Source organism: Armigeres subalbatus, chromosome 2 (genome assembly GCF_024139115.2).
Source record: "Armigeres subalbatus isolate Guangzhou_Male chromosome 2, GZ_Asu_2, whole genome shotgun sequence".
NCBI lineage: Eukaryota > Metazoa > Arthropoda > Insecta > Diptera > Culicidae > Armigeres > Armigeres subalbatus.
The window spans coordinates 113,280,589-113,299,183 of NC_085140.1; the positions used below are offsets into that span (position 1 = coordinate 113,280,589).

Below are 18,595 nucleotides of genomic sequence, written 5' to 3' on the forward strand. Positions count from 1 at the left end.
AAATCTCTTCTAGTGGTAGAAAACTGTATCCATAAAAAACTCGATGGTGTTTCAAAATAATAAGGTAATTTATTTTACAATCTCAAGACTCTTGAAGCCTTATAATATAGATCAATCTTTCCAGTCGTAAAATTCCCACAATATCGCTTAACACATTATTAATCACATTAGTATTCAAATTTATAAAGCTAGGCGCTAGCCTCAGCAATTAATTCCCCACGAAAATTCATTCAAATAAATGCCCATTCATCGAGTTCTTGATTGAGGGACCGAACCAAATTGCATAATCAAATTAGATATACTGTTGGTCGGTTGCGGAACAATGACATAATATTAGAGGCAAACCCGTTCTCGCGCGAAAAAAAAACAACATAACTCAACATTTAACCTTTTCCCGCACTTCCCACTGTTGCTGCTGCTGCTATCTGTGGGGAGGGACGGGAGGAAGTGCCACTGCGCTGCTGCGACCAACGGGAAAATAGCCCCAATGACTGTCGCAACGACACGAACGAGCAGAACCCCGTCGTAGTCAAAGGGGGATGGCGACGGTGCGTGAAAGAACCGTAGCATAACAATGGATTTTGTAATAACGATGCTCTGCCACCGCGCGCGCACTTCCGTGTCAAATGCCACAGACCACCGTTCGCCGAGTTCGAGTAGTGGGAGATAGAGACTGATCGGTTCGTGCGTGGTCTGCTGAATGAAAGGTTGACCTCGACCGACGACGATGACGACGACAACAAACGATTCCCATGAACTTCACCGCGCTGAGTTGTGGGCCGTGCAGCGTGGTTGCAATGATGGTACGAATGGTGTAGGATGGCAATGGAGGAGAGTCGAGTGTGAAGTTCAGTGCCAGCAGCAGCAGCACGCAACGTAACAACCAGAATTCTACCTGTGTGCAGCAGCAGCGGTGGGTCTCGCTTTGTTTTGCGCTTGGTGGCAAGGGACGCGGGCTACGGATTGGGCTGAATGCAGCAGCAGCAGCATAGCATGGGCCGTCGGACGGTACCGTTATTCCTTTTGGCTCGGATGAAGTGGGTTTTTTACCTGTGATTGGTGGGTGGATGCAGGAAGGACGAGGAACGCACATACACATAATGATCGTGTTCTCTCCGCCGATATCGGCTGGGTCTATGCTCTTCGTGCCGTGGAAGCGAGGGTGAGTGATCGCTTCGCGGTGCTCCTGCTTCTATGTTTTGTATGTGGAAGTTGAGCTCGTTGGTGTTGGTAGGTTCTAGATCGAATCGAATGAATGAAAGAGGGAACGAACGAGTGAGCTTCTGGAGGTGTATGATCTCCGCTGAGCACCTGGATGGTACACAGGTGCGCGAGTTGGGTTGGCTTTGCGATAGTGTGGATGCGCTGGGAGCTTTCAGAAGAGTTCTAAGGAGTTACACAATCGGCCCGGTAGGGTGTTGGTGTTGGTGTGAGTCGCCGGCCAATGCCGGTGGTGGGGGAAGTACCTTGACCGTCAAAATGTGTAGTTGCCGGAGAGTAAACAGTGATTTGACGAATCTTCCACGATTTAGTTGCTCCGAAGACAATACACGATACGGACGCATCCCTGCTGTCGGTGGAAGAATCGATAGTTCCGATACGCGATCGAGCTTTCGAGAGGAAAATTCTAAGCGCAGTGTCTCACTGAAAGGCACTCAGGAAGACGAACCATCCGTGTTGTTGATTGCTAGTGAGTTCGGGAAGATCGCGATCGCGAGCCGCTGTGGAGCTTTTGGGGCTAACAAACTGATCCGGGCGGCAGTGTTGAGTCACATGCGAATCACCGTGCACCAGAAGTCAGTGGGTGGCGCAGAATATCGTTACATAAGTTAGATCGGGTTGTACTGTGACTTGTGTTGTTGCTGCAGTCGATCGTTATTTTGGGTACGATGAGAACAACAACTGTGCGAAATTGTTGTTTATGAATGTTTTTGGGAACGAAGAAGTAACGTGATCCTTGTTGATTTTGTGAGTTAACCGAAGCTTAGATATTAGATCAATGATCTTTTTGGTGTGATAACCTTGAAACGTGGTGATATTTCGACTGGAAGAACATGTGATATTGTGGGAATTGCTAAGTATTGTAAAATTGACAGTGGTAGCGCAGAAGAAATGTAAAATAAAAGGATTTGAACGAGCGTTGAATTGAAGAAGACACGAACCCATCAAGCATTACAACGATCATCCATCCAGAACTTCGAGCAGAACACGTCATCTTATGTCAACAAAAAGCAACTCAAGTGTATGAAAAGTAGTAAACAAATCAATTTGATCGATCAAGAGTGCAAAGTGACCATAGGCAAGAATTCATTGAACCCAACGTGATCGATAAATTAATCCTGGAAAAACACCATCGAGAATTCCAGATCAGTCAGTATCAGTGTGAACGTGAACAAAAATATCCAAGAAAACAAGTCAAACAGGAATCAAGTGATCCCTCTGGATCAAATGGCAAGTGAGTGAGACCGAACCGTTTTGCGGGGTGCACATTAGAGTGAGACAGCGAAATCGGGAATAAATTGCGACTTTACGCGTCTGGATCCGGAGATATTGAAACGAGAAGAGCCTGTGGGATCCGTAGATTAGCAAACTGCATGATCTCACATTTTATTTCCGCAAGTGCAACTGCATTCTCGCAGTCAGTCAGTGTGAAACCCACAACCTTAAAACCAAGTGATTTGAATAAGTTAGAACGCAATTCCCGGCTCGGAAATCGATCCCCCGGGAACAAGTATTTGTGAGTGATTGATTGTGGCCAACGGATCGGGAGTCATCCCCGTCGCCGTGAGAACACGTAAATGCAAAAATTAGCAATCTTGCAAGAACTTCATCCAATCCAGCAGGGAGCTTCAATCATCATAAACACTCAATTATCATGTGTCTCGTAATCGTCTGAGGTTGTTACACCACACTCCGCATTCAATAAAGGTAAGTGGAACCGAAACGACGACAACAACGATCGTGATCTTCAAAAGACCTTCCTCCTTCCTGGAGGAAGCTCCCTGCGCCCGTAGTTCCTAGTGGCTTAGAAGGCGGTGCTCGCGTCGCGCAATCAAAAGCTCAATCTGCGTAGTCACTTCGTTCTTCGCATTTTGGTTCTGAGCAAACCGCCGAGCTGTTGGTGCGGTCGATAGTTTTTGCTTTGCCCAAGGACACATCCTCAAGTCTGTGTCATGCGTCAGACAATTTCGAGTTTGCTCACTGTCGAACTTTGAGAATCTGTTTAAATCGGTGGAAAAACCCATCGCCGTAGGACGGACTAACGTTCGGAAAATGCGACCTGGATTGCATACAGTAATGCGCGGATAGTTGGACGACGATGGCGTGAGTGACTGAAACTGGGTCACTCGGCTGGGGTCGTTGAACTTGGGAGCGCTCTCCGAAGTGCATGCAATCGCAGTCAGTGGTGGTAGTGAAGACCGACTTTTGCTTTACTGCAGCTGTGTTGATGGTGCAGTGATTTTTCAATGACTGAGCAATAGAAATTAGTGCAATGGTGCTGGAAATTTCGAGATGGTTGAAGCCATTTTCATTGAATGCATGAGGATTTAGTACAAAAAACGATAGTGAATTATCAATTTATCAAACTAATGTTTAAAAAAACAATGCGAACAAACTTATCGTTTAGTTTATAAACTTTTTTACACAAATGGTAAAAACTTAATACAGAAAATTCTTTTATTGTATTCACAATTGGTGATCAATAAAGTAAGTTTATCAAACATATGATCAAATATTTAAACTAAATCAACTTTAAAAAAAATCACATCCAAAAGGAGAGATCCGCTCTCAATATATTTTCTTTGCAAAATTAGTCAAAAACTGGGTCATACACGAGAGAGGTGAATGAACTTGACTTCGGGTGCTGCATCGGTAATGCAGCAAGCAGCGCACGACGATCGGCAACAAAGCCGAATGCAATCCGAAGTTTAATGTTTCGGAACGAACCGAAACGAAGAGAGAGGGCCAGTGAGTGCCAAAGCTCTCTCACTCTGCATTGCTCTTGGAAGTTCGCGTGGCTTGAGTACTCAGCGAGCGGGAGAGTGTGCGACTTGCAAAATCTCATTCGAGCGTGGGAACTCATCTGTGCTGAGTGCGCGATGGTGCGCTGATTTTTCGCAGGCCTGGAAAATGTTTTGGCTCGACGCGGAGTTCAGTGAACCCGGGGACTTTAAGATTATGTGTTAAGTGTTTGCGCTGGGTGTGTCGATGGCTGATTTCGAGAAGAAGCTGATTTCGAGAATTGTGATGAAAAGTGAAGGTGTAAACGTAAACGTAAAATAAAGTTAGAAAGGTACGAAGAAGAATTATTTACAGATTTTGTTGTGATTCTTACTATGAAAACAAAAATTTGGAAACATTGCATTGTGTGAAACATGTTGTGGATTATTGCATTAGAAGCAACTCTCGGAAAGTTTTGGTGAACAAACAATAAAAAAACCGAGGGAAAAATCTAATGATTTTTTGGTCAAATCGATAAAAGAGAATGCATTAATTTTGGACATTCGAAAAAGTATCCTATTTTACACTCTACGAAGGAGAAATCAAGAGTGCCTTTAGTCTACATTAGGGAAATGCTTACAAATAAATGGGCCCTCATGTAGTGACATCTAGATTTGAGTTTTGCAATCTCAAAAAGCAACTTACTATAGTGGAAAAAGACAAAAAAAAATCTAGATTAAAACTGTTCAAATTTGAAAAAAAACTTTTTATTGAGTACTAAAATATATAACTTTTATTTTTTTCTCGTACGCTAACTTTTTTTAAATCATTATGCACCCGGATTTTCAGTTAAGTGTTTGCAAACAACCTAATGATTTTGCTCTGCGATTCTGAGTTCACTAATTTTATGACATGCTATAAAAAATTTAATTTTTTTTCCAAGATATTACTTTTACAGCGATCTCAGCATGCATTGTTTTTTTTTGTTTCCAAATAGGGTTGCATTGAGTATAAGCAAGCAATTTTATGTCATAGCAATCAGAGGTCATTTTCGCTCAAATTCAGTTATGAATACTATTAAGTTGGTGACTTCAGTCCTACACATAAATAGAATTTAATATACTTGTCAATATAAATGAACTAAAAATAAACAACTTTCTATGACATATCACAAAAAATTTACTTTATTTACGCTCTTCAAAGATATGGTAAAGAATTTAAAGAAAACTTTATGAACAATGTTTTAATCTACATTAGATGAATCGCACTTTTCTGTTTTAACAGCAAACTCCAATAGTAATGAACTAAAATAAAGCACTTGATACGTGTTTTAACTAATAAAACATAATTTTTTGAATCCTTCTGACAGAATATTAATTTCTATTAAAGATTTAGAATAAATACCTATGAGATTTTTCAGGTGAGACCAGCAGTCGGATCCTCTCTGAAAAAAAAAACAAAAACTATTTGCGTGCTCTTTTTCTCTCGATTCACGCAAGCTTTGTTTGCCGGATAACGCCCATTCGCTCTCCGATGCCTATTGGATGAACATCAATATTGACAAGACTCAGATGAATATTATCTGGATTAGGTTAGCAAGGTTTTATGGTCTTCTTTAGCACGATCATCTGAATGATGAGTAAGTCAAAATACCAAGTTCCAAGGATCATCTTGCCATTATGAATGTACTCACTATTTTAAACTATCACCTTTCTGTACATTTTCCGCTGGTTGTTGTGCCAGTGTCCTGCCCGAGGTCTAATCCTATGTTTTGGGTATTAATTCTGTACGACCTGTGATCGGAAAAGGTTGATCCTGTCTATCCTCATACTGTTGGATGAGAACAATATTCGAAAAATAAACAAAAATTCTCATGCGAGAAATGCCGTCTCTGCAACACTCTCGTTCTCTTGGCTTTACTTCTTTTGCCGGATACTGTCAGTTCGCTCATCAACGATTTATGAGAGAGAATCAAACCACAATATCAACAACCACAATGTCACCACGCAAAATAATCTTCCAAAGCTGTAAGTGTAAGAAACATCATTTCGAAATTGGTTCCTGATTCTTAGTAACAGGTACTTGTCATTTGGAGCAAAGCCACATTTTTGAACAGCCATTATTCCATACATTGCATTGGCTGAAACGGGAAGAGGAAATTTTTTTAATAGCAATTTAACCATTGCTTGAGGAATGTGAAAGTTAAGATTGGGTTTTAACAAAGATGACATTTTTAATAAACGAGTTCATACACAGATTTTTTTTAAACAACCGTCGATAAGAACAATATTTGGTCTTTTTGGTCAACTTTTTCCTCATATTTTGATTGTGAGCAGCAAATTTTATGACAGACTTGAAACAAACATGGGCTTTCTCAAGTGAGAAAATGGTCTCATAAAAAAACTCTCCTCTGCGCGTTCTCTCGCATTACTCGATTTTCTTCCAACAGACACCGCGCCTATTCGCTCTTCATAGCTAGTTTGGTGATTATTGGACAAAACGCTCAGAATGCAGCTCGTTCGATTGTTCGAGGAAGGATTTCAAAAGTTAATAATGGAAATATTTTAATAATTTCGTTGACTTATGTCTAAGGTGTGCACTCTAGCAATATCGTGTACGTCAGATTACCTATAAAATAAGGTTTGCCAATAAAACGCACATCTGGAAGTAAGAAACTCTTGTCTATGTAAACGATTTGGATTGGAGCAACTCAAATGCGAATAATGACACATTGTCTGGAACATGGCTGTTACTCGAGTTTTATAGCAATCCCAGTTCTGTGACCAATTTGACTTACGACGCAATACTACTTAGAATTCTATTTTCCTTTTTAAGTGAAAGATTTAAAAAAAATCTTATCATTAGGAACGAACTCACCATTTTACCCAATCGTTGTTCCGTAAATTGATGAAATATTGATTTCGTTTCCTAACACTGTTTGATTGACCTGAAACTTCATATAATTGAAAAATAATTTTTGTTCATAAGTATGTACACAATTTACACGATTCAGGGGTTTAGTTGAGCTCAAAGTGTTTGATTGATTTAATCGCATTTTGGACCAATCGATCGATCTTGGTAATAAAAAAAGTCCCACAATAGTTTCTGTCTCATATGATCGCTGTTAGTTGATTTCTGAACTTCAGATTTTGTTTTTGTCACATTTAAAAATATTGAATACATTTGTTGTTATTTCGGTGTTTTCGAAAAAGCAGCTCAGTCTATTTTGTACATTTTTTGACACATTTCAAGTCATGTTGTACATACATTTATGGATTTTTGAGTAGAGGTGGATGCATTTCTGTGAAGAACGTCAAAGATAATTTTGTAGATTTCCTAACATTCCTTGCTGTTGTGGAATAGTATGAGTTTCGTGGTTGACGAATTTGTTGCATTTTGGGATATTTCAAAATACGCAAAATGCTGTCTAATTTAAAGTTCAAGAGTTCTGTCTTTTTGTGAATTTTGAGTCGAGATGCGTTAACTTAACTTCGGTTGAGATTATTATTTTATTTGTACTTGTGGCTCGGTCTTGAATATCATAAAAATAGTCAACAAGAACATGAGGCGTATTTCTTGCTGTATTTATAAGAGTGCAGATTGTTGACTAATTGAGGACTGAGACACATATTGTATTGTTGTTAGATGTCATATAAAAGAGTTATGAGTAATAATAATACTTTAGATTGTTAAATTTTATTTCGAGAATTTCTAGTCTTGAAACGGGGTTACATTTATGTGGACAATATCAGAAGCAATATTAGAGGTTTTTAGTTCTTCCATTCAGAGAATTCTGACACTGTTTTTTTTTAAAACGAACTGACAACAACTTAAACAACGGTTGAAGACTACAGTGAAGATTTTATTTTTATTTTCTAGCTGATATAATCAACTTATTTTGGATGTCATATACGGAGGTTCAAAGTTCATACGGAATTTCTAAAATATTTTGTGAACGATATGAGTCTCTCTTTTACGTCCTAATCAGACAAAAATGATTTCAGCAACATGATTTGTAATAAATCTGGTCAAATATCAGCTGCTGAAACCTATGTGAAACAATATCATATTCTTATTCTTTTCATGGATGCTCTTTTTTCACTTAGTTCACACGCATCAGATAATTTAAATCCTCACGAGTACAATCTTTTATCATGTGTCCTTTGTCGTTGCGATAACTCATCACTTTTTGAAACTTATCGAAGAATACAATGATTAGCCTGCCGTCATTCATCTGAATTAAAACTAAAAAAATATTTCCGACCAACTGCCCAGTCGACCAATCGTCCCGTCGACGTAATGTGCTTCCGACCAAACGTCATTCGACTGAATATCTTTCGCCAAAATGGTATAGACTTGTGGAGGCGCGTGGTACATCGTACGTTAGTACCAGTAAAGCGTTTAACCTAGACCAAAATGTTAGATCTTTTATCCAAATGCGAAAAATCTCAGTTTTCCACAACCTTCCTGTCCATTGTTTTGATACTGTTTTGTTTACTTAACTCACATATGTTGCTCATGATCTAGTTTTATTTTTTATTGCACTTCAAAAACTTTAAATACGACACCATACCTAAAAGGCATTTTGTCTACAGGAGGAGGAACGTTACAAGGCCTCTTTCCCTAAGGCCAACTATCCAACTATATAACAATTAATTCGATTTTTTTAGTTTTTAATGTAAAAATAGTTCCAAACTATAAGCTCCTTTGGAATGTTGACTTTGAATAAGCGAAGAATCGAATTGGACATTTGAGTGAGCTACTCCGAATAGCACAATTCATACCAATTAGTTGCAGTAAAGAGCTGAGCAGAATGGATACGTTTGCGTACGTTTTGACAGTTTCCCATGGTAAAACTGTCAAAACGCACGCAAACGTATCCATTCTGCTCAGCTCTTAACTTAAGTATGGCTCGCTAGTGTGTTGTTGATACACTAAAAAAAAATTGGTTGAAACTCAGATTTAAGATGGTACCGTGGGGCATCGAAATCCGTACACTAAAGCACCACAGTATATGAAAACGTCTCTAGAAAATAGAAATCGAATGCAAATGCAACGTTTATCGTTTGTACAGGAGCACAAAGGCCTCTACTTCTAAAATGTTCCGCATTTACAGATTAGAGACTTCAAAAAATATGGTAAAATAATTAATTAAATTAAAACCAATCCACCATGGACATATTTCGATCAATGTATCAAAATCCGTACAGTTATTTTCTAACTGAATATTTAAATTGAAACAGATTGACTAGTACCACTGTAAATAGTTGAATACGCACCTTGAGCAGCGGTGTCCTTGATTTGTATTCCACTGATCTTACTTTATTATTTGCAATTTGCAATTTGCAATTTAAGCACATTCACTTTTAATGCGATTACGTTCTACACGCATAAAAGTGGCGCCAGGAACTCCGTGTTTGGAAGGTTTTGTTTTGATTTAGGTTGTTTTATGTTCAAAGCCTACTATCCATCTCAATGACCTAAAAGTTTACTGTCAACTATATAAACAGGATAAGATAAACTATTTGTAAATCATTTACTTGAAATCCCTAATCCCTTTTAATATATTGATATCTCTTAAGGTGGACGGATTTCGATGCTGTATGGATTTCGGTCCCCCACGGTAGTAAAAATCAACAAAGTAAATTAACACAAGCAACACCTCGCGGTACTCTACGATCGCATAATGAGTTTTGTTTTGGATCGGTCTGATGGAAAAAAAAAATATATGCAGAATTAATAATTCTAATGTTATTTTGTGAGTGCTATCAGCCTCAGCCTTCCATCATATGTTGTTGGTTTTCCGTAAACGAAAATAGTTTTGCTTTGCATTCAACATTTTTGGTTTTATGGTTAGTAAATTACCTTTAGAGCTTTTCCAGAAATCACCATTTTTATTTCATTTGATCACATTTCGGGTTATTTCGGAGATCATAGAAAATTATTTTGTGAGCTTTTGGTCATTATGGACCCACTTCGCTAATAAGTACACCCGAGTCCGTTCTTACAAAGATTCTTTCTTACTTGACCGTATAATTTTTCGTTCGGTTTGTTTATGTTCGTGTTCAATCTGAACAGTATAGATAGTAGACAGAGTATAACCTTTTGAGTACTATTCCCGTTCCGAAGCTCTAAATTCTTACCCGCATTTCAACCTACCTTCCAATTCTCAAGCCAAGTATGTCGTGTATTATCAAAAAATTTGGCTGCACCGCTGAGCAAAATCTTAAAGCTGTTTTCAAAACTTAATGTTATAAACATCAACGCTATCAACGCTTACTACATAATCCAATTCTGAGTCGACAAATACGTATTTCGTTTTCTATACAGAAAATTAAATATATCCTTAACTATTCTATCCTATTTTTTCAAAAATGATCCGATTTAAGACGTCAGGCTCAGAGTGTAAATGTAATCAGATATGAATCAAATCAGTACAACTTTGTCAAAGAAACAAAGCCGTGGCGTGGATTCCTAGGGCCCTTGTGAAGTATTTTTGGAGCGCTTATTTCTTATTAAAGGCCGACTTCTTCACCTCTTAGGCCTTCAACCAGGTTTCAACGCATGACTTAGCTCCGCTTGAGAGTTAAGAAGGCCCTAAGGAAAACATTCCGTCGTCGGGGGTGACAATGGGTCAAATGGGGGTGAGAATGGGTCACTGTTTTAACTACTAAGAATGCATGTAGAATAGATTGAATGTATCTCAGAGCAAGAAGATAAAAATATGAGAGACTTTTTTGAACGATTGTGCTCTACGATCTCCAGACTGTCGGTGAGAGCGATGACCCATTCTCACCCCCCGACCCATTGTCACCCCCGGTAACGGTTATTATTAAATTAAGCACATTGATTTTGGGTTGGATTGATTTAAAACACGGTTTCCGTCTTCGAGTTTTCAAAATAACTTCGTTTACAATAAATATTTAGTCGCTTACCATAATGTAAACATTCATTTATATGAATTGACTTTTCAACAAACCAACGGTTCTTTTCCCGTGACGCTCACGGAGATGCAGAAGATTCCTCGATCTCTTACAATGAGTGTCAAACTAGTTTTCCCTTCCTAATCCTAAATTGATTGTAAGGGCGTGACCGGCTAATACTGCCCATAGCAGCTGTTTCTTGCACTCAATTGAAATCGGTTGAAGATGAGAATTTGAGAACAATGTTTCATGTATATGTTTGACAATAGCTTGGTTCATCCAGTTGATTGTATATAAGACTAAGGGTCTCCAAGCTTCCTATAAAAAGGTTGAATTTGGAAGGATTGTGACAAGTTTTTGTATGAGAAAGGAAAAATTATTTCATCAAAGCAAAAATTATTTCTTCAAAGGATAACTGTACCAGTTTTGGCCAGTTTCTCGCATAACTTCGAGCAAAAGCAATTCCCGAGGGTTTTATTAACTGTAACAGGAGATATATCCCTTACGCTTCTTCGTTGTGGAAAAATGATCGAAAGTTTTTGGAAAATATGCATTTTTCAGGGTTGGCCAAATTAGGCACTAAGGTGGACAAAACCGGTACACTTCCCCTACTGAGCAAACTACTGCCGTAAAAACTTTGCAATCACATTTCTGAAATACATATCTTTATGCATTTTAGAAAGGTGCAGAGGATTCGTCTAGCGAGCAAATGTAGGCTATTAACAATTCTCTATCTACGTATACGCCTGGCAGATGTTGATAAAATAAGTATCCCACTAGATAAAAAATAAAATCGATGCATTCATTTTCTGTACCAGTTTAGGCCATGTTCCTAATTTGGCCAATTTCTCTCATATCTCCAATAGTAAAGCCATTTTCTAGGGTTTCATTTGCTCTCACATAGCTCATCTTACTTGTCTGATGAAACTGATCGATATTTTTTGGAAAATATGCATTTTTCAAGATTGGCCAAATTAGGCACTAAGGTGACCAAACCCGATAACTTCCCTAATGTAAAATCAATTCTATAAAAATTCCGCAGAAAAAAAATTAAATTTCGTGTCTTTCGTAAAATTCCGAATTAAATGGATTTTGGTTTCGTATCGTTTCGAAGTCTCGGAAGTAAATCTATATTTCATTTCGTCTCGTTTCGAATAAACATAGACATTTTAAATTTCGTTTCGTTAGCAAAAAGTGTCTTATCGCATACCTGTAACTTCAATTCGTTTAGAAGTTGATAGAGAATATTCCATCCTTTAGAATCAAAATCTACAAATGTTTTCCATAAATATTACTTTTTTTTAAATTCGGGACGAAAATTTAACGAAAGTTTATCAAAAATACTTTTTTAGTTGGGGAAGATAACGGAATGTTTGATATGGGGCGCCAACAAAACTATGGAGACGAGCGATTATTAGAATTATTCAAAATATACATTCTAGATGGACAAAAATACTCATGATGGAATTTTGTTTACTTTTTTTCACTACCTGTTCAATGACGAGGAATGAAAATATGCTGCATTTGATATCTATTTCTAGTTGGCGGAAATTGTTTCAGAGATTTTTTTTGTTTTTACAATGCCAATTAGTTTAAATGTTGTTTGTCTATGGGGACTCAAAATCGAATCCTACACCCAAAAAAAACAAATCTCACAATCATTGTATAAAATCTTGGCGTATAGATTTTTTCGACACGTTCGGTGCATTTATGTTACCAAAATCGGGTGGTTTTTGTTTTCTCATGATATTTCACATTTCTACACTTATTGTGACACTATACACACTGTCACACTTTTTCACGCGGATTTTTAAAATGCGCACAATTTTCTTTTTACAGTTTTTTACATCAGATTTGGGGTCTAACCAATTTTTTTACGAAAATTTTGTTAACGATTTTTTCTCATCGGTTTAGGGCTCTAATCAGTTTTTTACAAGGACTATGAGATTTACGTGGTTCATGAGGAATATCAAAATAAAAAAATAGAATAAAAAATGGGTTACCAAACTCGAATGGTTTTATTGACAAAAATCGAATGGCTTTGTTCCCAAAATCGAATGTCGCCAAAATCGACTCTGTAATACAAAACTGTGAAATTTCAATACAACGATTGTATTGAAATCTTCAGAAATTGCATATGCCAAATAGTTATACAGCTTATGTGCAGAACTGTACTAAAACCTGCCATCCACTGCACTGGTTGGGTGTAAGACGGATCTTATTGACTTAGAAGGAAAATATTGATAAAAATAATGTAGGACGCTTTAAAAGTCCTGTGAAACTGTGGGGCGAAAATTTTCTCCGAAAAGAATATATCAACTAGATTTGACTGTTTCAAATCTTTAATCACATAGATCTTAAACGTGTTCACATCACGAAACAGAGACAATTTGCATCTCGGAACTCGAGCAATTTGGATCTCGCTGCTCAGAAATTTTTCATTAGATAATTTGGACAAATCGCGGATAGTGGAGGATTCCTCATCTAAACATGGAAAGTTTGCTTCTGGGAGCCCGGACACATTGCTTTTTGTTATTCATTCAATTCCTTCTCGAATATTTTGTAACTCGGATGATTTGCTTTTCAGGATGAAATTCTCCTCATTATATGGTGGGCAATCTGCATTTCGTAGCTCGGCCAATTAGTTTCTTGGAGCTCAACCAGGGGTGGCATTGTGCATCTCGATTCGAACGTAATTCTATCGAGACGAACATGTTTGGCATTACGAGTTTCGATTCGATCTCGAAAACGACTCATCGTTCGAGTATGATCGAGGAGGTACAAGAATAACGAGATGTTTTGGCATTATGGATGCTCGATAGCACACTGAAAAACGACTCAAGTCGAATGAAAAACACTCGTCACCTTTTTAGCTTTCGAATGTTGTTCGAGAGTCATTTCTTTCTGAAAATTTTTAATCATAGTTTGTTCACCTGTCATAAGACGAGTTTGAACAATCCCATTGAATTCCACCACTTAATTGTATCCTGACAGATACGTATTTCGACCTCAACAGTAAGGCCGTCTTTGAGTGTCTTGTACTTGACTCGACTTAGTCGACTAAGTCGAGTCGAAAGTACAATCTGGCTGTGAATACAAATGGAATCTAATGATTGTTCAAATAATTATATGAAAATAACCATTCCATAAAAAGCTCAAAATAATTTTCTTATCATAGTTTGTTATTATTTGTTATAAATGTTTTATTATTGTTTCTTGAGGAAAACAATGTCATAAGTATACCTACTTTTACAGTTCCCTGACAATATGCAATCTCTAATTATCCCAAAATCAGCGTAAAAACGACTTCAACTCAAATCGATTTTTCGAAGTTTTTACGTATTTCTTGACGATTTCGATAAACCGCGTGAAAAATCCATGAGGAAAATCTGCGTATAAACGTGTTTATTCCAAAATCTACGTGAAAATAAATGAGCTGAATAAAAAAACGCGCATGAGATGACTCAAGCGTATTTAATTAAAACACATAGAAACATCAAAGTAATTTATTATCGAATCCTTCTTTAGCTTTAAATTATTTAGCTCAAAATTGGATCTGTGGCATAGATTCGATTAAACATAAAACTTATAATTTGTGTCATAACAATATCTCAATTTACAAAACATAATAACATAATGTTTTAATCGGTTGCAACTGCTCAATAAATTATATTGCTTTTTAAAGTCATCGAGCACAATTTGCTTGTTTATAAATTAACTGTCAATTCATGTCATGAGGGATGCCTTTCCAACAGGCAACATACTACACGCAGATGAAATTACTCTTATTCTCTCAGTTTACTCACATTCGCCATGCGCTGTAAGCTGAGACGAGACCTGCAAAGACAGCTTCTTTTTCCTTGTTTTGACACTTGTTCTTCTTTTCATCACAGTTGATCATCGATTCTCAACTGTTTTCTTGAGTGTTTCCACCTAAATCCCGGTAGAATCTTCTGAGCACAATAAAAGTGTTTGTGATTTACGGATTTGTAAACTTATTTTATAAAGATTTTCCTATCGGAAATAAAGCACGTATTCATAACAGTTCAATATTAAGCTGTCCGGCTTTTCTAGAATACTTTTCAAAGTGAAAAAGTACTCGTAAACCAAAATCATTCGGAATACTTTTTGAGGGATACCAATACTTTTACACAAAAAGGTGCTGGTTGCATCTGACAATTCGTGACAGCGCTTGCTGGTTGCAGATGAAGTTACATTTTTCCTCTTTGCAAGTCCCGTCCCAGGCTGTAAGTTGTCTCTCCTGCAGGCGGCATACTAAACACGGAAACAGCTATCTCTTATTTTCTCTGTTTACATTCCGTTTGACAGAACATACTCGATTGAACTAGTACAACACCATTCGAAATCTTGTACTGCGACTAAATGAAGTCGAACGAAATACATAATGCCGCCATTTTTTCGAAACGAATCGAAAAATTGACACGATCGAGTGATTCGATTCGAGATGCGCAATGTCACCCCAGTTTTCTTTTACGAACTTTCGAACAATTCGCATTTCGGAACTCGGGAACTTTGCTTCGCGGAAAGCGAAGAGTTTATGATCGAAACGTGAAGAACCACGTTAATGATTATTATATACCTAATAATCATAAAATATTACACAAGGTTCTCTTTTAACACGATTTACATTTTCCCGGTTTTGTACTCATATAAAATATTTAAAGCACAATATTTACCATATGATTGTTTTTCTTAGAATTATTTGGGATTTTTTTGGAAATGATTGCATAGATTTTGGTAGTGAATTAAAGATCAACAATACGACTGAAAAAAAAGTCGTGTAAAACATAATTCTGTGTATTTCCAAACTGGTATAATTTGTGTCCGAGCGCCCGGAAAATTCGGATCATAGGCTAGGCGGTTCGGCGGCATTTCGCAGGCGTAAGCATTTTCTGATTACATCTCTGATAACTGGAAAATGCATATCGATGAAGAAAAATTCCTGCTCCTGCATGCGTGGTGCCCATGAAAACGCGAGTGCAAGATGAATACACTACAAGGTGTTACAATCTGCCAAATGTATGGAAAAGAAGAAGGGGAGGCATAAAAGGTAGCATAAAACGAATTCAATGAATTATTGGCAGTGGCTGATTTTCTACCCGCCGCTGTCACATCCAGGTGCTATAGTATATGCGTAAAATAGCCAGCATGAGTTAACCGCCAGAAGTTTGTATGAAGAAAGTCATCTAACGCGGGTTTTCTCAACAGTGTGAACTTTTCACGAAAAACTATTCGGTACCAGTCATGTAGGAAGGTGTCCGCTACTACGCCTATCAAATATTTTTTCGATAAGAGAGCTTATTTTCGAGATATTAAACAATAGATGCCTTTCGCAATACTGATTTCCAAAAGTTAACTCCTAGTGTGCCGCTGTGAGCACGCTTAAAGCAGGCGATTCATTGTTAATCGACTGCTTATGATCCAGTCCGATGTAATCGTTTATAAATGTCTCCAACAGCACTTTTAAGATCCATTTTTTACACGAAACGGCTCTATTCCGAATATTGCTACTGCACATTTGATGACATCCATTTCACAAGAAACACTTATTACATGTACCATTTTTACATTCTTCTGATAAAATCACTTATTTATGTAAGTATGAAACTAAGTGAAAATAATTTACATATAATTAGGCGTTAGGCGTTTTGAAAAGTTATTTTTGTAAATCTTTTTGCGAAAAGGTTCTTTCCATACACTCTTTCATTTCTCAAATACGTATTAAATTACTATGCGTCGTATAATAAGACGGTTTCTCCTCTATTTATCTCGCATTCCTGTTGCATTGCTCACATCTGTGTTTACTCGTGTGTAAATGAATCAAACATCTCCTGCCAACATATTACAAACTTCATCAACCAGAAATCCTATCCTACCACAGTGGATAAGTCATCATCATCATCGTCACGAATGTATTCTACTATAAGCATGTTACTAGAGGTTGGAGTATGAGGAAGGAAGAGTACTGACGCATTCATTAGAATACACACTTTAAGACGACGTGAGTTCTTCACCTCCACACAACCTTCCTCATTCACACAATCCTACCGTCCCCACTAGTTCTTAGATTACAAAATATGATCTAAGTTGCTCGTCTGACAGGGGTGCTGCATTGTAATTTTCCTACGGGGACTAACGTTTATTCATGACCGATGGAACGACAGAGATACCACCGAATCGTTTCATAAAAGATCATCATACCATTGGAGACACAAGGTGAGGGGGAGTCTATTTATATGCGTGCATAATTTCAAAATTATGAGGCTCCACATTGCAGAAAATCAGCGCCCAACCTGATCGGCATCGGTACAGCAGTTATTATTCTTGAACTTGACTTTAGCCGTGAAAACATCATCGGCACCAGCCTACCAACTCGAATACCTACTGACGCCTGTTTTTGCATTGCTTACGTCGAAGCTTCCGAAGCGATGCTCGGCAGAGCGTGCGATGCGGACGAATCATTCGACTGATTCCGCACTCTTAAACCGTAAATCACACATCACACGGATCTTTTTTGTTTGACTTGCGAAAAAATATAAAATTGAACATGGGATTTTTTTCAGTGTACTTTTCTTAGCTTGAACATGAAAACACTGACCAACTCATAACAGAGTTTCCTTCCTTCAAATTAAACTAATTTACGTTGATGATTGTGTTGTTCAATATTTGAAAAATAAAACAACTCCCACCTGTGAACGATCACCAAATTTGAAATGTTCTATTCGTTGAAATGATATTTTAGACAATCAAAGTTTCTGTCGATAAATCTCACATTAGACACTACTGCGATCACCATAGTAACCACCACTTTATCCAACGACTATAATCACAATCGACACCACTGCGGAATAAAAAACCTTGACAATGACATTAAATAACATGGATGCCATCATCGGGTAGGTACCCAATTGGCCCGTGCATGACTACGCTGTGACTCGGCGACGTCGAAGCCATACACGCGCGCCATCATCATCCACCAGCAGGGCGATCGTTGTCCCATTTGACTGTGATAAACTGCACTGGACAATGCTAATTGTCATTTGATTCGGCCGCCGCACGCCGCTTGTTGGATAATAATTCGATGCTTGATCTAAGCGCGCGCAAATTTAATTTATCTGACGTCAGGCTCCCACTAAAGTGGATCCAAACGATGGGTACGAACCTGTTTCGCGCGTACGCCCGAAGCCGCTCAATTCCAAAATCAGTTGCGCGGTTCGATCAGATTATTATCCAACGAATAGGGTGACTAGCAATGGTTGAAGAAATCTGATTATCGCGAAACTTCAAATGGTTGAATGATTGATTACCGAATGATCAAACAACTCAGTATTTGCATGTCAAATGAATATTCAGGCGGTGCCGATCCTCGTACCACTTGACAACTTGATCTTCAGCCAACACCGCTCACGCATGATGATGACACACCCGAACCAAATGAACGAAAACCGAAGAGAGCGCGTGGTGCGTGCGAAAAGGTCAGCAACCTTCTCCCAAATGGAGACAACGCAAAATTCGCGACTCTCTCACGGTGAGAATGATCCTCGCGCATGAGGCGCAATATAAGCGTCCAAAAGCTGTAATGAAAAACGGTTGATTGTTGGTTTAAACTTCGCGTATGTTTACTTTTGCGATCGCTGAATTATAGCCTCGGCCCTTACAGTCACCCCTTCTGTTAAGACCATTCAAAAAATGATGGAGCTCTCCGGCAA

The 18,595-nt window shown here is 38.1% G+C and overlaps 1 protein-coding gene across 3 annotated transcripts in view; it reads left to right on the forward strand.

Annotated features, from left to right (window-relative positions):
- Positions 1-1,544: 1,544 nt before the first annotated feature.
- The window catches only part of LOC134210687 (PR domain zinc finger protein 1), a 199,601-nt gene continuing 182,550 nt past the window's right edge, over positions 1,545-18,595 (forward strand). For 2 of the 3 annotated variants that reach the window (XM_062686888.1, XM_062686892.1), the window contains exon 1: positions 1,545-2,928. The gene's annotated coding sequence lies outside the window, so the exon portion shown is untranslated. Of the gene's footprint in view, positions 2,929-4,194; positions 4,295-18,595 lie in introns of those variants that run through there. The other variant, XM_062686890.1, reaches the window with a different exon arrangement.